This window comes from Anabrus simplex, chromosome 1 (genome assembly GCF_040414725.1).
Source record: "Anabrus simplex isolate iqAnaSimp1 chromosome 1, ASM4041472v1, whole genome shotgun sequence".
NCBI lineage: Eukaryota > Metazoa > Arthropoda > Insecta > Orthoptera > Tettigoniidae > Anabrus > Anabrus simplex.
In genome coordinates this window covers 235,740,403-235,766,334 of record NC_090265.1, presented here as the reverse complement: position 1 = coordinate 235,766,334, position 25,932 = coordinate 235,740,403, and the positions used below count along the sequence as shown (strand labels likewise).

Here is a 25,932-nt window from a genome sequence, read left to right as displayed (position 1 = left end):
ACAACGGAATAACAATAAGAAATCCCTTCACGCCACATTGTTGCCAACCTAAAGGAAAACCGCACGAACTTATGCATCGACCCAGTACATATTAGCAGTGAAATATTAACAACATCCAGCTGTTACAAATGCATTTTTTGTCTTAGACATTTCGGAGCACATTTCTTTTTCTTCATTTCATTTTCATCGTTTCAGTAATGTTGCATAGCCGATACTCATTCAAACAAAAGTAATTGGCTTATTCATTTCAGATGCAGTTAATAGCTTATTTATTTATTTATTTATTTATTTATTTATTTATTTATTTATTTATTTATTTATTTATTTATTTATTTATTTATTTATTTATTTTCAGACTTCTCAAACATATGAGCTGCCACAATGGACAACGCATATATGTGATTTTTCACATTATTATCAGTGCATGGTGGTGATCATATCAAATAAGGTACTGTATAATCAGTCATATATATATATATAAATGAATCAAGTAAGTTAGCTGCGTGGTTCGGTTCTCTTACCTGTCCCCTCGCACCACCGTCGGCAGCCCTGAAGATGGATTTCCGTGCTTTCCTATTTTCACAATAGGCAATACCTACAAATACAATAGGCTATACCTTAATGTGGCCAAGACTGCTACCTTCTTAATCCTAGACCTGTCCTATCCCTGTGTCGCCGAAAACCTTCTATGTGTTAGTGCGACGTTAACCCACTAACAAAGAAATCTAAGATTTTAAATTATATTACCGCTGTGTATTAAACTTGAACAGTCATCCAGCTAAATATTGCAATACGAATAATCTTAAAATGCATTTATCATTAACGAACTATTTATAATACTGTAGCTACTACCGACGCATACGTCTTGATAATATGACAGACAACGTTCTTTTGTATTTCATTATCATAGTTGAGAGTCCGGCTCCATGGCTAGATGGTTAGCGTGCTGGCCTTTGGTCACAGGGGTCCCGGGTTCGATTCCCGGCAGTGTCGGGAATTTCTCTGGCACGGGGGCTGGGTGTATGTGTCGTCTTCATCATCATTCCATCCTCATCACGACGCGCAGGTAGCCTGCGGGAGTCAAATCAAAAGACCTGCCATTGCAGGCACGCAAAGGAACGAAACATACACTTTCATGTACTCCCTAAAGCCACAGACCTAAATAAATGGTGACAGAAGTAATCAAGACGACATCGAAAGCTATCCTTATCAGCTTCGAGGGTTCGGAAGGCTTTATGACCATCCTCTTCCGACAGCTGTGACGCAAAAGGTGAAATCATTGTTTCTCAGCCTCAATGCTTCCCAGGCGATAAGAAATTCCAACTATTCTCCGGAAGATTATGAAACATTACGCCCAAATATATTACATGCTACTGATGAACTCGATCAAAACTCGGATATCGTGTGCCAGTCTAAGGCCAGCGTTGAGCCCACAACATCCTGTTCTTTACCGGAGGATGAGCAAGGGTTCGTTAAAGCCTTTGAAGAGCTAGTAAAAGAGCTCGAGGACAATCGCGAAACCGAGGATCGTGATGAGCTGCTTGAAAACTTCACGGGCTACATAGCTTTTAGGGTAAAGAAGAAGAACCTCGATATAGAAAGCAATTACGGGGAGAAAAGAGGTCAAACTACAAGGGGTGGAAATTAGATTTCAAAAAGAGTTCTTATTTCTATTTTTTTTTTTTTTTTTGCAAGTTGATTTACGTCGCACCGACACAGATAGGTCTTCTGGCGACGATGGGACAGGGAAGGGCTAGGGGTGGGAATGAAGTGTCCGTGGCCTTAATTAAGGTACAGTCCCAGCATTGGCTTGGTGTGAAAATGGAAAACCACGGAAAACCATCTTCAGGGCTGCCGACAGTGGGGTTTCAACCCACTATCTCCCGAATACTGGATACTAGCCGCACTTAAGCGACTGCAGCTATCGAGCTCGGTAGTTTCAATTTTACCACGGGAAAGAACTGAAAGAGGGTTCTAACATCATCACAAACCTTACGGATATCCTCAAGAAGAAATTCCCCGAAATGTATGGGCTTGCAAGTTGCTTCGTGAGAAACCGCTCTTTTATTCGAATGGACGCTTTAAACAAAAGTAAGACATTCAAGAGACCGAGTTTCAGTTAATACAATACCGATAAAGAAAGAAGAAAAGCAAAGAAATTCCGCTGATGCTATGGATAAGTGTGTTTGATATTCTTTTATATATATATATATATCAGCATTATCCTTTGTATATGAAACCAGTGCTAAGAATGTTAATATACAGGCTCATTAGTTTATATGGCCTATCTAATGTTAACGTGGAATTTGTCAGTTTCTGGCACTTGGAGGAAAACATTTACTGTATTGTTTGTGTTGTGGACATTTTCGTAACATTTGCTGTTTGTGTTGTTGACAGTGTAACAACGGACATATTTCTTGCAGTCATCAAGATTTAATGTTCGAGTCTATAACAATTACAGCCCCTTGTTATTGTTATCATACGTGTTGAGAACATGAACATATGGAATGGCCATTCCACTGCGATCACAGTCTTAGCGTTGTTACAAACTTTTATACAGATCGAAATACTTCAGAAACGCTGCTAGATTCACATTGTATTTGATCTATTATTACTCTACTGTAATGAAGTGGAATGCCTTTTCCGAGGTGATGTTAAAATATCAATGTTCTCTTATCTCAAATTTGTGGCTAAAACAGAATAGTTTGCAGCTGTGTATTAGTCTACCTCATACAGAAGACAAGGCGCTGAGGGTTCACGTTGATGTCACCGACGGCTAAGCGTGGTTGGGAGACCTGCGCGTGATCCCTACCTCTTACTCTAACTACCTTGGGGGTAAGTGTAAATTCGGTGGAAGTGGAACCCATGGCTATCGTCACATGAAGAATATATATGAAGTGGCGCTACTTGCGAGAATTTCATCTTGCTACTTTTGATAACATGCGGGAATTGCTACATACCCAAAACTCTCGGCAGTAAAGCTGTAATACACTACTCTTTGCATGTGCGTCATTTACACTCCTAGTGTGAGCTAGCGCGACATATGGTTTTACGATTGCTACGGCAAGAAGTGTACAGATTTGGTTAAGGTTAAATCAGTAAGTATGTGTTAAATAATATCTTAACAGGCTGTAATAGTGTGGTAGATGAAATTTGGTTACTATGAGTGAAGTCAATATAGGTTCCTCTTGCCCCGATTTAAATTGTCACTGGGGGAAGTGGAACCTAATGGGAATCCATCAGAGGAGGCATTTCTAAACCTGAAAGAAAGTGAAAGGATAAAATCTGAAAAGCAAGTGAAGAAACCCAAAAAGACAACAGTGAATCATGAGGGAAGTAGTGATGAAGATAATTCTGAAGAATGCACAAATGACTTGGATGATTTTGAACTGGAAGACGAGATCAAAGAAATGGATGAAGAACATAACTTCACAAATGTAATGCAGAGAGATTTATCAACAACGCAGGTGGGCGATTGGATTCTTACAAAATTATGTCATAAGAAAAAAATCAAAATGTATATTGGACAGCTGACGGAAAAGGAGCCATGTCTGGAAGTGAAATTTGCTCGAAGAATTCGCTCAATATCAACATTTCATTGGCCCAACATTGAGGACAAGAGTATAATTCAACCTGAAGAAAATTTTCAATATCTACAACCTCCAGCATTTGAGAAGCGAGGCACATTCAAATTTGATATCTCATTTGATTCTTATAATGTTGGTTAAATATATGAAATGTATGAAAATTAAGGAGAAATTACATTTCTATTAGTATTGTATGTCACACTGAATTATTTCCACTTACCCCAATGATATTTCTGTGATATGTGATACATTAATAGGCCTTGGGTTCCACTGTCCTCAATCATCGGGGCAAGTGTAAACGCTGACCAAGATTTATGTTCTGCATTCCAGAATGGAAACCATTAAAATATGTCTTAATTTTAATTCATATGTACTTAGAGCATCTTTTTCTGAACCAGTATATAGAATGTTAATAACATTGAATGGCAAATCAATGTACACTCGCAAATAGAATGTCAACTATATAAATATGCGGTTCCACTTACCCCAGTGTACCTTACTTCAACTCCTATTTCTCACCCCCACCCAAAGTTGATTTCCCCCATTAAAAAAAATCGTGTTTTTTATTTTTAAAGGAGATTCCAAATACCCGTTTTCACGCCTGTAACATCCTTAGTTTTTTTAGATGTAAGTAAGCTCATAGAAATAATTCAACTAATGTTTCAATCATTTCATCCTCTTTTCTGAAAACAAAAGAATACGTATTTCTTTCTTTTTAAAGGAGGCTCCAAATATTAATTTTCACGTCTTTAAAATCTTCAGTTTTTGAGATATCAGTATCCTAATAAAAATAATTCAACCCCCTTTCCAGTCCCTTGGGTGGTTTTCCAAAAAACAAAAGAGTACCTATTTTTATTTTTAAAATGTTAAAAATACCAATTTTCACATCTGTAAGATGTTAAGTTTTTGAGATGTAATGTAGATATGCTCAGGGATTATGTGTACCAATTTTGGTTGGCAGCTGTGCCCAAACATGCAGGCATAATTTCGCTGCTGTAGAATTCTGGAGCTGACACTGCCATGGTTGCGGCAGTTCATTTCTTTATCCGATTCCTAGAGCAGGGGTAGTGTGATCTTCATAAAGTGTTTTATTATTTTTAAAGGAGATTCCAAATACCCGTTTTCATGTCTGTAACATTCTTAGTTTTTTTTTTAGATATAAGTATCCTCCATATCCATAACGGTTGGTTTTAGGTCTTGAAAACATGGTTTTCGGGCCCATAGGGTTTACAGAGTTTTGTTCTTTGCGTCAAGAGACTTAAAATGAGCTTTGTCTTGTCCTTGCACGACAAATTAGATATTTCGTCTATGTTAGCCTATTATTTTTATACCTTAACCCTTCGCCCCCCCCCCCCCCTCCTATCGAATTGTTTTGAAAATAAAGTACAGCCAATGTACCTCAGGGATTATGTGTACCAATTTTGGTTGCCAGCTATGCCCAAACGTACATGGATAATCTCGCTGCTGTGGAATCCTGGAGCTGACGTTGCCATGGTTACGGCAGTTCATTTATTTATCCGATTTCTAGAGCAGGGGCAGTGTGGTGCCAATATCTCCATAACGGTTGGTTTTAGGGCCTTAGAACATGGTTTTAGGGCCCGGTCAAGGGGCTTAAAATGAGCGTTGTCTCGTCCTTGTACGACAACTTCGATATTTCACCTATATTAGCCTATTACTTTTATATATCCCCCGTCGCCCCTCCCCTTAGAATTGTTTTGAACATAAAATATAGCCCATGTCCCTCAGGGATAATGTATGTTTACATTAGTAAAATAATTTTTAGAATCGATCCAGTAGTTTCTGAGATTACCCACCAGATATAAACAAACCCTCAAAATTCGCACCCTCTCTTTAGTATAGATTGTGTTGTTGTATATTGTCACCTCCTTGCGGATACGTCCATTAATATGGCGGGCGGATTCAGGCTACGGTTCATTTTTTAATACGTGGGAAGAAATCCAGTTATACTGCACATTATCTTCTGAAAGGCGAGTGGAAGCTGGTCTTATCTCAGCCGATTTCATTCGTTAGTCATGTACCGGTACGCGTAATGTGTCCGTCATAACTGTAGCGATAAATAAAATGTTCTTACATGTTAAAATATGGCTTTTTGATTATATTTTAGCTATAAGGAAGGTTAAGTTGAGACTTGTCATACATCTGAAGGAATCATACTCGTGATTTATGAGTTCAATATCTATACCAGCTCAGTAAACCCAAACAGTTTCTCTGTATCTTTATTCTATGGAAATATCCGATTAAGTAATCTCCGTGACTATTCTTAAACTTCAGCGACGAAGAAGAAGAAGAAGAAGAAGACCAATCAGTCAAGGAATTCAGGAATAAGGGTTAAAATTATGGCGCTTAGCACGCTGATATTTCGTGGCACAACAAAAATACTGAAGAACTCTTGTAAATATAATTTAATTGGTTCCCTACCGATAAGGTCTGCAGTTGTTACTAGTTGTTTAAAATTGCAGTCGCACAGGCTGTCTGTGATTACATCGAAACCAACCTCAGTCTGTCTTGAACACGTGAAAGCTTTTGCAAGTAACACCGGGCCAGTGACGGAAGAATGTGAGGAGGAGGAGGAGGAGGAGAAAAGTAACGTCAGACTTTGGACTTTCCAGCGCCTTTTAGCTGCAGGAATGCTCGGCCTACTGCCAGCTACTGTCTACTTTCAGGATTGCATTCTCGACTGCGTAGCAGTAACGTGCCTAGTCATGCACAATCACTGGGGAATAGAGAATGTGGTAAAAGATTACATCCAGCCTCATACATTTGGCAACCTAATTCCAAAAATAGCACATTTGTTCGCCTATATGATATCCATTGCCACTTTTGTTGGACTCTTACATCTCATCTTTAACGATTGCGGTTTTTCCAAAGCCATTGAACTTATTTGGAAACTGGAATGAAGGTGTATCAAAATTCTGTCAACGTTTGGATAAGCCTGTAATGCTATTCTCAGATCACTAGAAAATAACCAGTTGATTGGTTATGTGTGGCCTGAATGTTCCTTGTATGTTTATCAGCATAATGGGGTATGTGTAAGATACGTTTTAGGAGTTCTATATTTAGTGCCAACAATAAACCATTAATTTTCTTTGAAATAGTTCCTATTTGGCATTTTCGTACCAAAGTGTAAATTAAATATCTGTGCCGGGAGTGTCCGAGGATATGTTCGGCTCGTCTGGTCCAAATCTTAATATTAGACGTCTATGTGCAATCTATGCGTCTGGATGTGGGATGTGATGATGATGATGATAATGATGATGTAAGGAGAGGGTGAAACCCGATGTCGGCACATAGCCTACTCCTGTCGAAGATCACCAACGGGTCTGCTCAAGGTTTAACGTCTCCATCCGACGGATGGTTCACAATTAACAGCGTCATATGCTCTCACTCAATGCGAACACTGCGGAGAGGTTTTGTAATTGATCCCCCTGTGGGTGGGACCGATAGAACAACATCCACGGTATCCCCTGCCTGTCGTAAGAGGCGACTAAAAGGGACCCCAGGGGCTCTGAACTTTGGAGAGTGCGTTGACGACCACGGGGTCCTTAGCTGAGTCCTGAATTTGCTTCCACTTACTTGTGCCAGGCTCCTCACTTTCATCTATTCTATCCGATCTCTCTTGGTCAACTCGTGTTCTTTTCCGGCCCCGACGCTATTAGGTTTGCGAGGGCTACAGAGTCTTTTATTTTCACGCCCTCCGTGGCCCTTGTCCTCTTTTGACCGATATTTTCATTTTTCGAAGTGTCGGATCCCTTCCATTTTTTTCCCTCTGATTAGTATTATATAGAGGATGGTTGCCTAGTTATACTTCCTCTTAAAACAATAATCACCACCACTTTTGGAACTGCAAGTTGCTTTACGTCGCACCGACACAGATAGATCTTATGGCGACGATGGGACAGGAAAGGGCTAGGAATGGGAAGAAAGCGGCCATGGCCTTAATTAAGGTACAGCCCCAGCATTTGCCTGGTGTGAAAATGGGAAACCACGGAAAATCATCTTTAGGTCTGCCGACAGTGGGGTTCGAACCCACTATCTCCCGAATACTGGATACTGGCCGTACTTAAGCGACTGCACTTTTGGAATCGAATCCGGGCTTTCGATACGCAATTTAGTGATTATAAATTGCATATCACCACCTCTCCTACCCTTCCGGTCAACAGTCTGATGGTGAAAATGTTTTCCACTAACTGGACTCGAACCGGCTAACCACGGTGTCAGACATGGACTTGACGCCTTAACAATCATGGCCACGAGGCGAGCTTGGCTTTAACCAAAATCATCTACATTATTATTTTATTTTATTTTTTTGCTATTTGTTTTACGTCGCACCGACACAGATAGGTCTTATGGCGACGATGGGTCAGGGAAGGCCTAGGAATGGGAAGGAAGCGGCCGTGGCCTTAATCAAGGTACAGCCCCAGCATTTGCCTGGTGTGAAAATGGGAAACCACGGAAAACCATCTTCAGGGCTGCCGACAGAGGGGTTCGAACCCACTATCTCCCGAATACTGGATACTGGCCGCACTTAAGCGACTGCAGCTATCGAGCTCGGTCATCTACATATTGGAGATGGTCTTGCTTTATCTCTTAACCTTAGCAAAATAATTAGCCGGAAAGTCTTTAAAACAGAAAAAATAAATCAATTTTATTAACTCAACGGTAGCTTACTGTACAGAAAACTGGACAAAAATACTGGGTAAAAATGGCTTCGGCCGTGTCATTAACACTTCAATGAATCTATCGAAAGACATAAATGATTGGATGGAACACTATTAATACAATTTCTTGTTAAACAAAGCAAAGCAAAGTCACCTCCGTATAGGCCATGAAGGCCCTCGGAGGAGTGGAAAGTAAAGGCTTCCACCATTGTTAACCTCGGCACGTGATGGGGTAGAGTGGTTGGCTATACTCCCGGCCGCCTTTGCCCCCAGGAATTAACCTGGTACTCATTTTTGGTGTAGACTGAGTGAACCTCAGGCCATATGCACCTCCGGAAGTGGAAATCTCGTTTCTTAAATGTTACGACTTCCTGACGGGGATTCGAACCCACGTCTTTCCGGGCGAACCGAGCACGCCTTTACCGCCTCAGCCAGGCAGCTCCCTACAATTTCTTGTTAAAGGTTGGTAATACTGTGGAAAAAGGGTTTATTGTAATTTTTCTTCTTTCTTTCTTAATCTGTTTACCCTCCAGAGTTGGTTTTTCCCTCGGATTCAGCGAGGGATCCCACCTCTACCACCTCAAGGGCAGTGTCCTGGAGCGTGAAACATTTGGTCGGGGGATATAACTGGGCAGAATGACCACTACCTGGTCCTGGCGGCCTCATCTGCTATGCTGAACAGGGGCCTTGCTAGGGATGGAAAGATGAGAAGGATAGACAAGGAAGAGGGAAGGAAGCGACCGTGGCCTTAAGTTAAGTACAATCCCGGCATTTGCCTGGAGAAGTGAGAAACCATGGAAAACCACTTCGAGGATGGCTGAGGTGGGAATCGAACCCACCTCTACTCAGATGACATCCCGAGGCTGAGTGGACCCCGTTCCAGCCCTCGTGGCAGAGCTGGGAATCGAAACCGGGCCTCCGGGGGTGGCAGCTAATCACACTAACCACTACACCACAGAGGTGGACTATTGTCATTTTTAACATGCAATACCTGTTCTTCAAGAAATATCCTCCAACATGTCCCTCAAAGCTGTGAATTACGGTTGTACAGTAAGTCATAACCCATACCTGAAACAGAAAACAATATGCACACACAGTAACATCATAAATCACGCGTTTGCCCCGAAGTGTGAGAGTGTGGCGAAGGTGGCTGAGCGGTAACCCGAGAGAAGCGCAGGAAAGTAGACTAAGGGCCATTTTCTCCAAATCGAGTTAAACCTGGTATAAATTAAACCCGTTTAACTTTAGTACCTAGTTTAAAGTTGCGTCCATTTTCTCCACCAATTTCTGACACTCGTTTAGTTTAAACGGGCGAGCTGTCGTTGGCGCTAACGTTGGCTGCACTGAAGGAATAGTCGAAGGCATGGTCGATTGGAATTGGCCAATCAGAGCCAAGTAATTCAATGACCGACATTTTTGTAATAATATCAGCTGTTTGTGGCGAATTAATGCTATCGTACGTAGTGAATAAAGAACAAATTCGGCGGGATATTAGCTTTACTGATAAATAAATTGTTTACATTTGTGCGAAGTGTTGTCTCATATAATTCTACCCATTGCTGTCTACAATTTATTGGAACGCACTTTTATTTCTTATTTTTCTCTGTCATGCTTTACCATAAACAAGTACCGTGGGCCTAATACGTGTCTTTTGATGTCTGTATTGTCTTACGGAACACACGGGAACGTTGAAATATTAAAATCCTGGTCTTTCAGCAATAGGCCTACGGTATTCCTTTCCTCCGAAAATCAACATTTATGTGAATTTCAAGTAAACAAATTCCAAGCATGCTCGGGATCTATCTCCTATCAAAATCCATCGCCCTCGGCCGGGATCAATCTCACAAACCTTGGATCCAGCAGACAGACCACTGAGGATGTATTATTTGGAGATGTATTACTTGATTCCATATTCGTTTATAACATAACCAAGTTCGCGATATGTCGTACTGTATGCATAATACTCTTCTCCCTATAGCATTAATATTTCTATTGCTGGTATGCTGGCAATAGATACGATGAAACATTCTTAACTATAACCTATTCTATTACAAGTTTACTAGCAAGCATGAAATACTTTATTGTTTTTCTGATCCTATAAATACATAATCTAGCGATTAGAAATTGTATACCACCGCCTCTCCTACCGTGTCGGTCAACATTCTGATGGTAAAAATATTTTCGAGAAATTAGATTCGAACCGTCTTGTCACCGATTCGGACGATGCTGACTTCACGCTTTAGCGACCACAGCCACCAGGTGCCGCATGAAGAGCGCACGTATTAAAGTATTCATACCACGAACAGTATTTTACAGTATATAATATTATAAGGAGACTGCAATTTAAGGTCTGTGGTCCCCGTTGTTAATGAAAAAAATGCCTGCTGCATCATATCTTAAAGCAACCAGAATCATTGCTTCTAGCGAAATAGCATTATTTCGTGCAGTTGACGTTTTAAATGAATCCTTCTTCGATACTAGACAATCCTTGCTGTTCGCTTATGAATTATAAATCCATCAAAGAACTCCGTTACATCCGATTTTCCAAGATTGTAAACTTTTGTTGGAACGCGGCTTCTTAACCTCTCTTGCACATCAAAATTATTTCCTATTTAACCAAAGACTTCAATAAATTCTCCCATTTTTCTAATGCTAATGCTAGGTTATAATTTTAGTACGTTTTTCATTAAAGTGCTGCAGTACTGGTAGTCAAAACTAACCCTTCTATTAGGAAAATCACAGATACGTTAATAAAATGTCAAGAAGGTTGAATATAAACAGCAGTTTAAACCAACAATATAGAAGGTTTAACTCTGAGCCAGGTTTAAACTTGATACAAAGTTTAAACCAATATGGGGAAAATGAATGTTAGTTTAAACTCAGACTTAAACCAGATTAAAATAAACCTAGTTTAAACTCATTTGGGGAAAACGGCCCTAAGAGTACCCAACGGTTCAATTAAAGGAAAAGGTGATAGGACAACTCCAAAACTGATCTAACAAATACAGTATTTTCAATCCCTAGCATATATATTCTTCCTTTCGTTAAGGTATCACAAAACGCTAATACAAGGAATGAAACCACAGTTTTCAAAATATAATATAAATAAAGACCAACCTAGTAACAAAGCGAATGTTGTACAATTATTTCAAAAGAAATGAACTACGATCAGTGAGCAAAAGGAAGACACATGCAAATTTGGTAAAATATTACAGTCTCAGCTACGAACAAAGTTTTCATAAGTAAGAAAATATTTTTTTTAAATGGTCGTGATGAAGACCATGCAGAAATATATATATATATATATATATCTAAAATAATGGATTTAAAAAAAATGTACGTCAGGTCATATGCTATTTATAGACAAAAAGAAACCAAACACCATGGTGCTACAGCCCTGACGGGCCTTACCTGACAAGCAACCTCCGCTCAACCGGAAAGCCTGCAGATTACTAGGTGACGCGTGGTCAGACGTTATGATTTCTGACCGGAGCTTCAATCTCATCGACAGATAATTCCTAAAATATTTCTCACTTAAGCTAAGTGGACATCGAACGAGCCCTCAAATCCAGGTAAATAAAGAAAGCTAACTTGGCCAGGAATTGAACCCTGGTTCTTGAGTAAGAGGCAGGCTAGGGTTAACATACGTCCGCATTTATGCGGTCGTGTCCGTATTTTCGACGTATAATGTAGCGTCCGCGTACATTTTTACGATCGTTTGATTTTTGTTTTCATCTCGCATCGTCAACAAGTTACATACCGAGCTCGATAGCTGCAGTCGCTTAAGTGCGGCCAGTATCTAGTATTCGGGAGATAGTAGGTTCGAACCCCACTATCGGCAGCCCTGTAAATTGTTTTCCGTGGTTTCCTATTTTCACATCAGGCAAATGCTGGGGCTGTACCTTATTTAAGGCCACGGCCGCTTCCTTTCCACTCCTAGCCCTTTCCTATCCCATCGTCGCCATAAGACCTATCAGTGTCGGTGCGATGTAAAGCAACTAGCAAAAAAAAAAGTTACATATTTTTATATCGATTATTGAACTGCACCGTTTGTTATTCACTTACAGTCGATATTTTATGCTAGTAAAACATTTACATTGCGTAAAATCGATATATCGATACTTTTAGCTAACTAGAGATAGCTGCGATAGCGAAATTTTTGTTGGATAAAAATATTGAAATTGATGATGAAAAGTGGTTTGATCAATTTTCAAATTAAAAAAAAAAAATCAAAGTCACATATGATGAAACATACGAACCAAGCGAGAAGAAATTGTCCAGGGAACTTAAAATGAGTCGTGTAATATTGAAGAACAATTTATTGAATTACTTAAAACTGCGCAGTTCTCCTTTGCAGTGCCAGCCCATAATGCTCGTGGTGAGAGTTTGTCCTCCTCAATACAGACAGTGGTCAAAGGAGAGAAATAGACTGACTGTTGATTCTGTAAAAGGGAGCTATTAAAAAAGATTCAGTCCAGTGTTAAATATTGTATTTGTTTCTTATGTAAATACAGCTATCTGACAACATAACATTGAACTAATAATGTTTCATTCGGCAATCCTACGAGCATGTTAATCAATCCCGTTGAGGGTGTCCTCATTTTGGGGTTCCAGAATATGGTAACGCTAAGGCAGGCTCACTACCCTTAGACCGTACGACCAACCTAGAGACGAGCAGGAATAATAATAATGACAACGTTATTTGCTTTACGTCCCACTAACTACTTTTTTACGGTCTTCGGAGACGCCGAGGTGCCGGAATTTAGTCCCGCAGGAGTTCTTTTACGTGTCAGTAAATCTACCGACATGAGGCTGTCGTATTTGAGCACCTTCAAATACCACCGGACTGAGCCAGGATCGAACCTGCCAAGTTGGGGTTAGAAGGCCAGCGAGAGACGAGCAGGTGTTTTACTGTAATCGTCAGGAGACTGTCACGATAAATGTATATGTTACCTGCAAAATACATATTTTTAAAGAACATGCGTTGTATAGAATACATAGAAATTTTAAATAATACTCGACGAAGTTTGGCAATGTTTAAAATTCTCTTTTCCTTCGATAACTTTTACACTTCTCCTAGGCATAGTATATAGGCTACAGTATTGTAACGAATGGTAAAAGCTATGAAAGTATGAAATAGAAAGAAGTCATTTTTCACAGAGAAGAAAAGTCCTTGTTCTGGGCAGTTAATAACAAAATGGTGAACCGTAATCTTCAAAACCTATTTGAAAGACAGTTTTAAAAGTTGACCTACTAATGATGCAAAAATCCTCAAAAATTTTGAAGTATTTCAAGAGTTGTTTTGGAAATACTAATAATCGAACGTGCATGAATAATCAGAATCTATTTTAAACGCCTATCTATTGACCTATCTGTTGCAAGAGGGAGGGGGAAATAAGTGGCACTAGCAAAAAAGAAGAGAGTAGAAGCTTGTGAAATGTGGTTTTACAGAAGAATGCTGAAGATGAGATGGGTGGATCGAATCACGAATGAAAAAGTACTGAATCGAATTGGTGAGAGAAGGACGATTTGGATAAATTTGACGAGAAGAAGAGATAGAATGATAAGACATGTTCTAAGATACCCAGGATTTCTGAGTTTCTGAGAGAAGTGTAGGCAGTAAGAATGGTAAGGGTAGACCAAGGCATGAATATGACAAGCTGATTAGAATAGGTATAGGGTGTAACAGTTACGTAGAAATGAAAGGGTTGAGATCGAGAGTCTTTTATTTTCACGCCCTTCGTGGACCTTCTCCTTTTCCCGAGACCTTCATTCTTCGAGGTGTCGGACCTCCTCCCCTTTTCTTTCTGATTAATACTAAGAAAGGATGGTTGCCCAGTTGTACTTCCTTTTAAAATAATGATCACAACCACCTCTCTTCCCTGTCGTACAGTAGCTCTTAAATCATGTCTTACCTTATAGCACTTTTACCTGCTTTGATTTTGTCGTTCTATACCCATGCGTAGGGATTATGTGAGGAAAAAACTAGAATCTCATACTTCTCCGTTGGCGTTCTATACAGTTTCTATCCATTCCATAGTATGCCGGTTTTCATTGCCGGTAACATACAGAATTTAACAATAAAGTATGGCCAAACTTCAGGACACATTCCTCACGCAGGGAAGAAGAAAATATGTTGCATGGACATGGGTCCGTAGAAGCTTTATTTCCATGTCATAACTCATTTTCTACAACTCTACATAGTACATTAACCATGGGGAACACACAGGAACAGATCTTACTAACATACCACATGAAACTACTTCTTAATATACCGTCTTCTTCTTTACCATTTTTTCCCAACATTGGGAGTCGACTACTTTAATAAGTTTCCTCCACTTTTTTCGGTCTACGGTCTCCTCTTTCGCCAGTCCTTTGTTCACGAAGTCCTTCTCAACTACAACTCCCCACCTTTTTCTCTCTCCTCCTCTGGATCTCTTTCTTCCGCTGGCATTTTCCATGCTTTCTTGAGAGGCTCTTCCTCACCTCTTCGCATGACGTGCCTGACCGCTTCAAACTTCCTTCACTGTTGACTTCACGAATACTTGCCACTCCAGCTCTTTTTTCATTTCGTACATTTCGAAGCCTGTCCCTCAGAGAAATAGGCTATTTTGTTTGCTGCTAAGCAATACTTCTCTCTTCTTTGTATTGATCTTAAGACCATTTCGTTCCACTCCTTCTTGACACTGACAGACTCTCTGTAGTTGATCATCTTCATTGTCTGCTGTAATTACTAAATCATCTGCAGAAAGGAGCTCCCATCGGCCATCATCTCTGATTTTCTCACTGATGTCATCCATCATTGTCACAAATAGAAGCGGACTGTACGCTGAAACCTAGTATAAGCTTACTTTGATGCTAAATGCTTTATTGTTGTGTTCATTGATGTTAAAGAGCTGTCATACATTTCGTTTATCAAATTGCCCATCTTTTCATATGTATTTTCCAAATTCATGAAGGCATAATACAGACTTTTATTTCTTTTCAGTATCTTATCTTGAAGTTGTCGAACAAAAATAAAGGATTAGTCGCACTGTTTCAAAAACCCATACTAGAATTCGGTTATATTCAGTATTCTTCTTAGTCTGTCATCCAAGATTTTTCAAATACGGTCAATAGATGTTCAGTAAGATTTATTCCTCGAACTTACCACAGTCAAGCATATCGTAGTTATTCTTTTATATGCTGAATGTCTCTTCGTTGGGCATCTTTCCTTCCAATCATATTGTCTGGAGGCTATCATATGCCCAATCGACACCATAATCACTCGGAGATTTTACCAGGTCGATTGAAATGCTTGCGAGTCTTGCTGCTTTTCCTGTTTTTGTGGCCTTCATTGCCTTGTTACATCTCTTTAAATCGTAATTTCTGGTCCTGCCACTTTCTTGAAGGTAATCTCTGCTGTTTTCTACATTCAAAAGCTCGGAGAAATATTCCCTCCATCTATTTTTAATTATATCACTTTCATGGAGAATTTTGCCACTGGTAACACAGCATTTATCCCTCCCAAATGCTGTCTTTTCCGATGTCTTGTTTTAGTGACGCTCTGAAATAGTTTCCAAACCTCTGGAGTTCCAATGTCTTTGGACCATTCTTTGGTTGGTTCTTCTCTTGCCTTAGCAATTATTATCCTGGCTATCTGATTAGCTTTCTGGATAAACAGTGCAGTATATTAAAATATGTATCATCCAAGCCTTGGAAGAATTAAGGTATCAACTAGAGAATGGAAGGACCTTGAAAGGCCTGTCCTACTAAAAACTTCCATTCCTCACCTTGAGGGGTTGGAGTAGAAGGCCTTTCCTCTGAAAAGATTCCCTAACAAGTAAAGATCAGAAGAGAAAAGAGTTGATCAACGAAGGTCGGATATGAAAAAGATGAATGAAGAGCCTGGCATAAGTGGAAGCTATGGAAGCTGTATTTGACTCTGCTAGGTCTACGGGTCGCTACCACACGCCTACGGGTGTCAAATCAAAAGACCGGCATCTGGCGAGCCGAACTTGTCCTCGGATGCTCCCGACACTAAAATCCATACGCCATTTCATTTCAGTTAAAGAATTAACATGCTAATTACTAGTCCCCGAAGAGTTAGGCAAAATGCCCTTGTTTATTTGGGTGGATTTATCGAAGAATCAAATAGAAACACGTTTCCGTACCGGTACATTTGGGAAAGTACCATATCTGAAGTACTTATATGATTATTGTTTGCATAAAGCAACTATACCAAATGAATGGAGAGTTGCTATAGTATCCCCTGTGTAGAAAGGAAAGGGTGATAGACATAAAGCTGAAAATTACAGACCAGTCAGTTTGACTTGCATTGCATGTAAGCTTTGGGAAAGCATTCTTTCTTATTATATAAGACATGTTTGCGAAATTAATAACTAGTTTGATAGAAGGCAGATTGGGTTTAGGAAAGGTTATTCCACTGAAGCTCAACTTGTAGGATTCCAGCAAGATATAGCAGATACCCTGGATTCAGGAGGTCAAATGGGCTGTATCGCGATTGACCTCTCTAAGGCACATTTGATAGGGTAGATCATGGGAGACTATTGGCAAAAATGAGTACCAAAGTGACGAGAGAGTAAATGAATGGGGCTCTTTTTTCTAAAAAAATAAATCTCAGAGAATTAGAGTAGGCAAAAGCTTTATCTGACCCTGTAATAATTAATAGGGGAATTCCTCAAGGCAGTATTATTGGACCTTTATTTTTTCTTATATCACTGATATGAGTAAAGAAGTGGAATCAAAAATAAGGCTTTTTGCAGATTATGTTATTCTGTACTGAGTAATAAATAATTTACAAGATAGTGAGCAACTGCAAAATGACCTCGATAATGTTGTGACATGGACAGTAGGCAATGGCACGATGATAAACGGTGTTAAAAGTCAGGTTGTGAGTTTCATAAATAGGAAAAGTCCTCTCAGTTTTACTTACTGCGTTGGGGGGGGGGGGGGGTGAAAGTTCCTTTTGGGGATCATTGTAAATACCTAGGTATTAATATAAGGAAAGATCTTCATAGGGGTAACCACATAAATATGATTGTAAATAAAGGGTTCAGATCTCTGCACATGGTTATGAGGGTATTTAGGGGTTGTAGTAAGGATATAAAGGAGGGGGCATATAAGTCTATAGTAAGATCCCAAGTAGAGTATGGTTTCAGCGTATGTGCCTCTCACCAGGATTACTTGATTCAAGAACTGGAAAAAATCCAAAGAAAAGCAGCTCGATTTGTTCTGGGCGATTTCGACAAAAGAGTAGCGTTACAAAAATGTTGCAAAGTTTGGGCTGGGAAGACTTGGGAGAAAGGAGACGAGCTGCTCGACTAAGTGATATGTTCCGAGGTGTCAGTGGAGAGATGGCGTGGGAGGACATCCGTGGACGAATAAGTTTGAGTGGTGTCTTTAAAAGTAGGAAAACCGGGCGACTTGGCCGTGCGCTTAGGGGCGCGCAGCTGTGAGCTTGCATCCGGGAGATAGTGGGTTCGAACCCGACTGGTAACAGCCCTGAAGATAGTTTTCCGTGGTTTCCCATTTTCACACAGGCAAATGCTGGGGCTGTACCTTAATTAAGGCCACGGCCGCTTCCTTCCCATTCCTATGCCTTTCCTGTCCCACCGTCGCCGTAAGACCTGTCTCTGTCGGTGCGACGTAACGCAAATAGAAAAAAAATAGGAAAGATCACAATATGAAGAGAAAAATTGGAATTCAAGAGGACAAATTGGGGCAAATATTCTTTTATAGGAAGAGGAGTTACAGATTTGAATAACTTACCAAGGGAGATGTTCTATAAATTTCCAATTTGTTTGCAATCATTTAAGAAAAGTTTAGGAAAGCAACCGATAGGGAATCTGACACTTGGGCGACTGCCCTAATTGCAGATCACTAGTGACTGATTGAATGACCGGTTATTATTTTTCCTCTTTTGTCTTATTTTAACTTGTTATGGGTATTTTCTGCTATTATTTACACTTAAAAGTTAATCAGTGTAAAAAAATAAATTTCCAACGAACTATAATAATAATAATAATAATAATAATAATAATAATAATAATAATAATAATAATAATAATAATAATATAATAATCAAACTGAAAATCAACAACATGTTTCCAGTTATTCGACCGGGTCAGGAATGGAATGAATGAAGCCCCATCTAGCGTCGAGGATAGGAATTGTGCCGGCTGCTAAAGCCTGTCGCACTCCTCTGGGGCAATGATTAATGAATGACAGATGAAATGATATTGGAGAGTGTTGCTGGAATGAAATATGACAGAAAAAATCGGAGTACCCGGAGACAAAACCTGCTTTGTCCAGCACAAATCTCACATGGAGTGACCGGGATTTGAACCATGGGACCCAGCGATGAGAGGCCGGCGCGCTGCCTCCTGAGCCACGGAGGCTCTAATAATAATAATAATAATAATAATAATAATAATAATAATAATAATAATAATAATAATAATAATAAAGGGAACAATTTCATTTTAATTTAATAGATAAAAAAATGCCAAACTGTATTTTCACATTACACATATCTCTGCTGAAATTCTCACTCCACAAGTCAAATGGTCGAGAGGGTTTGTACTAACATTTGGTACTAAGATGTGATGCAGACGGGCACATTGCGGACGGGTCGCGAGTTAACTCGTGTTCACGAGACTTGTACATTCAATGGCACCTGGTGGAACTTCAGAAACTAGCTAGCGGTCTTGGTTTATTTTAATTCAATTAAGAGGCACTCGAAAAACCATTATTTAACCTAATACAGTGTATAGAACTGAGTCATACGATGATGGCGAGTGATGGCGGTCACACTTCCCGTTACACAGTGACATACACAGTATTCGTTAGGTTGATGAAACCCGTGTGTTCGGCAGACCTTTTGATGAAAGCCATGAACCGTAAGTCTAGTTACAACATGTCTTTGGTCCTGCCCAGTCTCTGTCCATTGCAGATCTATCATTGCACTCGTGCCATGGAACGCGAGGTCGATATCGTTTCTCTTCCTCCGCCGTAATTCAAGATGGGCTTGGAAGGGACCGGTGTATGGTAGCATGAATTGCATTCTCAAGTCTTCTATGAAGAAGCTTTCCCTTCCTAATTCGTAGACAATCCAGAGGGTGCATGTATCCCAACTCCTAGAGCTCTCTTCAGGTATCTCGCTTTCACACTTTGTCGCTGTTCGTGAGCTGCTCCCAATGTAATTCTATTCTATATGACACAACTGGTATTATGACTGCCTGAAATAATGTCATTGTAGTAGGCAAAGAGAGTTTGGTGATATTTATAATTCTGTGTATGGCTTTCGTGGCTGCTGCTACTCTCTCTTGAACGTCTATCCTGTAGGAAGACAAGGTCGTTTGCAGGTACACTCCTAGGTACCTGAATTTGTTCGCGGTCGTTAGAATATCTCCTTGCAGGATTAGGTGGTCATCTGAAGCTAGTTTACCTCCTTTTCTGAAGATCATGTGCACTGTTTTCTCTTTATTGATCTCTAAATTCGTTTTCGCAGGCCCATAATTCAATCTTCTGGAGTGCAGCTTGCAGGTCGTCTTTGCCCTGTGATCCTAGTACCATGTCATCTGCGTACATAATTAGTTTCACTGTGGGGTATCTCGGATTGCGTTCATAATGCCAGCTGTTAAGATGTTAAATAGTAGGGGACTCATGGGGTCGCCCTGGGAGTACACCGTTCTTCTGTCTGACCTTCTCTGATAGGATGACATAGTCGTTTATAATTATGTGGTTGTATGCTAAAATTACCTCAACTATTCTCACCAGAGAGTGAGAATCTCCCAGAATCCCTTTTAGTTTGTGTATGAGGATATGAGGATATTCCGGTTAATTAAGTAGAAAGCTTTTCTATAGTCTGTGAAGACCACGCGGTATTTCTCTTTCTGTTGCCTCAAGGCCTGTTCCACTTCTGCTTGTAGTAGTGTCACTGCTTGTAGAGTGCTCCTTCCCTCTCGGAAATCGAATTGGCCGTCTGCTATGAATATGTCCACTTCCTTGGCTGGTCTTTTCGTTGAAACATTGGAGAAAAGCTTGAACATTGTAGGTTCTATAATTATTCCTCTATAAGAATTGGGATCCTCCGTGTAACCTTTCCCTTTATACAGTATTGTCATTTGGGTCGTTCTCCAGCTGACTGGCAGTGTACCTGTTGTCAGACACTTATTGAATAGATCTGTCCATACCGGGAGGATTAGGTATTGTCTTGTTTACGTGTTCCATGAATATCTTGTCAGGCCCTGCTGCTTTACCCTTCTCAGCAGCCGTGATATTGGTTTGTATTTCCGCTGGGACAATTCGGATGGCCACTGTAGTTATCCTATTTATAGCTGTGATTGGATGGTCTTTTGTTGTTCCATTCTTATTGATGACCCCGGATAAATTATTCACCAATGTCTCTGTCGGTATCTTTCTCGCCTTGGGGACTTGTCTCTTCCTTAGAGCCAAGAAGGAATCTGTTCTCGTTAATTCTGCTGTTTCCCTAACTTCGGCTTCAATGTGTTCAGTCCTTTTAGCTTTAAGTAACAATTAATCTTCTTTCCTCCTCTTAGCGTATTTTTCTATGTCTCGTCTGTCATTTATGCACTTTGCTCTATACAACGCACGCAGTATTGCTTTCCAGGTGATGTAGCACTATGTATCAAATCAGTTTTTGTGCTTGTCTCTTTCTTCTGGTGACGAAAACTTTGCTGATCCACCGACTGATACACTGTACTGCATCATCTAATTGATCCTGAGCGATGAAGGCTCTTGCTTCTTCTATACTTGTGTTGTCCTGCAGTTTTATCACGTCTAAATTTCTGGAGACGATTTTACTAATCCTGTCTGTGGTGCTATTTCTATCTCTGTGTACACGGGGATGTGTTTTCTAATGGTAGAAGCTCCTGAGGTCCACAGGCCTTCTTGTTTTACTATGCGTATCGCTTCTCTCCTGTAAAACACATGATCGATGGTGCTAGTCCCGTTATGCGCCAAATAGGTTTTAAAATATTTTTCGTTAGCTAGAGTGAACCCTTCTTCCTCTAGGGCTTCCAAAACCAGGTCAGTCTTTGTACTTGTCTCGTCAGTTCTGCAGTTGATGTCTTCGGCTAACATTACGTTTTGTTGATCCGTTGTATGTGTTTTTATCCTTAGAAGAGGTCTATTACATCTTCCATTGCCGTGTCTGGAGAGATGTATATTCTTATTATTGCGAGCCTTGTTGTCGTAACTATTATGGTGTTTAACTCTGTCGTGTACTCCAGAATGCTTTCTGCTGTCGGTTTGAGGAAGCAAAATATTCCGCCAGCTGATCTGCCTCCTCTGGTATTTGCATAATGTGCTCCACAGAAACCTAGTAGGTCTATAGGATCTCGTAGAAAAATCTGTCATGATTACTACATCATAGTTCGTTGTCAGATCCGGCGGTGTATATTGTAACGCGCTTTTGAGACATTCCGTGTTCCATAAGAGAAGTTTTAGAGTTTGGTTATTCAAAATCAGCTCCTTTGTTATTTCTGTGGTCTCGAAAGAGAAATCTCCTAACGAGGAATCCTTTTAGCCAGAACATCGATGTCTCTGTTTCGGCGAGGTGATTGAAAGGAATGCCCACTTTAAAAGCTTCCTTAGATCCCAATGTGAACTTCTCGCAGACTACTCCCTCTGTTATGTTATTGCGGATCGGGAAAGTTCTTATTGCCTCTTCAGTCATGCCGTTCTTTACCCTACCCACGTATAAGCTGTCTTGGCTGCTGGTTGTAAGTCGACATCTGTATCTTGTTTGGTATCTGTAATCGAGTCTTGTCTTTAGCTGCGTCGCTTCCTTGGTGTGTGGTATGGCAACGCTCCACCTTCTTGATCATCTACTTCCTGTGCCACTGACTGTTTCTCTGTAGTGAATGTCCCTCTTCCCAGCTTGACGTGCGCCTCGTTTCTCTCTGTTTGGAGCACATTGTTTTGCCCCGGGGCTCTTGGTGCTATTCTTTGCTGTTGGGTTATAACGTCATCTGAATTGTTCTTTGCGGTTTCATTTCTTCTTTTGTTTTAGTGCCTCTTCCCTTCTTGTGATGAACTTCCTCGCATGATCCAAGTTGACTTTCTGAAGTTAAGTAAGGCTGTGTAGTTGCGCATTGAGTCTCCAGGTTTTCTGGTGCAGGCTTCTGCGTACATTTGGGTACTGAGTTTTTAATGACTGATTCCCGCTTGAGATTCTTTGTATGACTTTCAACCACCAGAATTGTTTCTGTGAGAAAATCTGATTTCTTTTTGTAGAGTTTTACCTGCTTTATATAGCAGAGAGTCTTACTCGCATTCATAACAAAGCCATAAGAGCTTCGACTTCTTTTTATGCGACACCTTTAGAGCATTGAATTGTCCTTCGTTCGGCGCAGTTCAGATGGTTCCATTTTTGGCATAAATCGTCGCATTGTCCAGCATTCTCATCTTCCACTTGTCACTCACACATGGGGCAATAGTCTTTCTCGCCCTGAGAGGAGACGCGCTGTATGCTTATGTTAGGCATGTCTGTCGTATAATATCTATGACAGAATGACGGCGTTGTATTTGCCAAGACGTGTGAGATCGTTTATATCCTATTTGCCACTAATTAATGCACTCTAGCGCTCGTATAGTTTACATCAATATGTCAGTTAGCTTACTTTGTATTATTATACTATGGAGAAAAACTTTTGAATTTCACTGCAGTTATTCTGTTCCATGTAGTCTATGCATTACTGTATTTTATTCCATGGCTACCTATCTAAGATTCATGCCCACTTATTTTGTAAATTAAAAATAAATTGATAACACTTGTCACTCCTGAAATTCACTATTCTGTCTAGCCTATATTATAGACACTGATTAATTCGGTTTAATGTTCCGTTCAGTTTCAAGTATACCGACACTTTGTGTATTTACTCTTTGCTGCATTGCATCAGAATGGCGCTAGTCTTATAAATACGTGTTTACTATTCATGACACACGTAATTTATGAACTACACCAGACATTTTACGATTTCACGCACTAAATGTACGGCATGTGTACACTTAGTAACAGGATTTCACACTGCACATTCATATGTGATACTTTCTTAAAACGCACTAACTTTTAAGGTTTTCACGGAGCTACACTTCATTGCTACCGTACAGACCGCCATCCCATGAGGTTGCCGATTAAATCAGGTCACGTAAATGTCTACCACTATTACCGTACGTTCACTTATATATTGCGTTAATTTTGATATGCAGTGTAATTAGTTGCACGAGAAACATAAATTTGGAAAGGTTTATGTCATTTATTATCAATAATTTGACGTCAAGTACGTATTTCGTTCTACTTTCATGTCTGTCTGCTTGCAATGTGTATTTGAGTGCATTTTTAATGGACAAGAAGTCTTTGTTTATAGAATCTCGTTGTTGTCGGTCTTTTATTCCATGCTACCCACCATGAGGTGGGCAAGATGGCGCTTCCCAGACTGACAGCATGTTTAGATCAGGACGAAATATTTAATGAACTGCATGGGGATAATTATTCGAAATGCCCAAGTAACATTGAAAAATGTGAATTCGATATTGAAAGCTCTTCTGATGAAAGTGTGATTAGTGTTAGTGAAGATATACACCCTTCCAAACAACGTGAAATCTATATAAGTTGCCGTATGCTCCTCCACCAAGGTTATTGCTACATAACTTATCACACCAATCAATAAATAAATAAATAAATAAATAAATAAATCAATCAATCAATCAATCAATCCTGATCTGCATTTAGGACAGTCGCCCAGGTGACAGATTCCCTATCTGTTGTATTCCTAGCCTTTTCTTAAACGATTGCAAAGAAATTGAAAATTTATTGAACATCTCCCTAGGTAAGTCATTCCAATCCCTAACTCCCCTTCCTATAAATGAATATTTCCCCCAATTTGTCCTCTTGAATTCCAACTTTATCTTCATATTGTGATCTTTCTTACTTTTAAAGACGCCACTCAAACTTATTCGTCTACTGATATCCTCCCACGCCATTTCTCCACTGACAGCTCGGAACATACCACTTAGTCGAGCATCTCGTCTCCTTTCTCCCAAGTCTTCCCAGCCCAAACTTTGCAACATTTTTGTAATGCTACTTTTTTCGGAAATCTTCAGAACAAACCGAGCTGCTTTTCTTTGGATTTTTTTTCCAGTTCTTGAATCAAGTAATCCTGGTGAAGGTCCCGTACACTGGAACCATACTCTAGTTGGGGTCTTACCAGAGACTTATATGCCCTCTCCTTTACATCTTTACTACAACCCCAAAATACCCTCATAACCATGTGCACAGATCTGTACCCTTTATTTACAGTCATATTTATGTGATTACCTTAATGAAGATCTTTCCTTATATTAAGACTTAGGTATTTACAATGATCCCCAAAAGGAACTTTCACCCCATCAACGCAGTAATTAAAACTGAGAGAACTTTTCCTATTTTTGAAAATCACAACCTGACTTTTAACCCCGTTTATCATCATACCATTGCCTACTGTCCATCTCACAACATTATCGAGATCATTTTGCAGTTGCTCACAATCTTGTAGCTTATTTATTACTCTGTACAGAATAACATCATCTGCAAAAGCCTTATCTCTGATTCCACTTCTTTACACATATCATTGGTATATATAATAATAGATTTATTGCAGACAGTGGCCAATAAATACATATACAGATTAATTTTCTTCACTATATCTCACTATAGATTTTGTTCTTTTTCAAGCAGTTCTGTAGGTGATATTTCCCACATTGTTTACCACAAAGTTCACAAAAGCAGTGTTCATCCGGTGAATGAAAAGACTTTATTTTACATGTGCGATGATGAAATCCATGCACAGCAAACCTTGTCACTGTGTGCCTAAGAGCGTAGTTGGTTTGAGTCCATTCTTTATGTATCATTGCGTCAGTGCAATAAAATTCCTCCCAGATATTTGCCCTTTTTCTGAAGCTTTGGTTGTTGGTAGATGCAATCTTCATTTAAGATCCTCGATGGAGAAAGTTTCCTTTGTAAGTTCGTAAACTAATCTGGTAGGAGTAAATTTTGAGACGGCTAGTGTCCTTTTCAAGAAACTTGCTTTTACACGATCTAATGTTTCGAGGTCTCTGGATGTAAGGTGTGTCCAAACTAAGTATATGCCGTATGTTACGATCGGTGCTATTTTTGCGTGAAATAAGAATAACGCTGTGTTAATGTCCAGTAACTCTGGATTGAAGCTCCAGGACACTGCCCTTGAGGCGGTAAAGGTGGGATCACTCGCTGAGTCCGAGGGAAAAACCGAACCTGGAGGGTAAACAGATGATGATGATGAACTCTGGATTGGTGATATCTTGGACACTACGAATAGCTGCTATTGCTCTTTCCTTTATATGTATTCTAAATGGCGTTCTGGTTGTTTTGTAGATGTATTCCTAAATATTTGAAATGATTTACTATTTCCAATTTCTCATTTCTGAGAATTATTTTATCTGATTTGGCTGATCTTCCACCCTATCTAAAGACCCCGTATCTCCTTTACCGTTGTAAAGGATTTTAATATTGGATTCTCTCCATTCATAGGGAATGTTTCTTTTTTCCATACAGGTGTAGAATAATGTCACCCATATTCCTAAAAACGCTTCCATAGACAATTTTATATGTTCGTTTAGGA

General features: G+C 39.8%; 1 protein-coding gene across 1 annotated transcript in view; it reads left to right on the top strand.

The window, feature by feature from the left end:
* The first annotated feature begins 417 nt into the window (after window positions 1-417).
* The window catches only part of LOC136864379 (forkhead box protein J1.2-like), a 186,412-nt gene continuing 160,897 nt past the window's right edge, over window positions 418-25,932 (top strand). The window contains exon 1 of the mRNA XM_067141308.1: window positions 418-448. The gene's annotated coding sequence lies outside the window, so the exon portion shown is untranslated. The remainder of the gene's footprint in view (window positions 449-25,932) is intronic.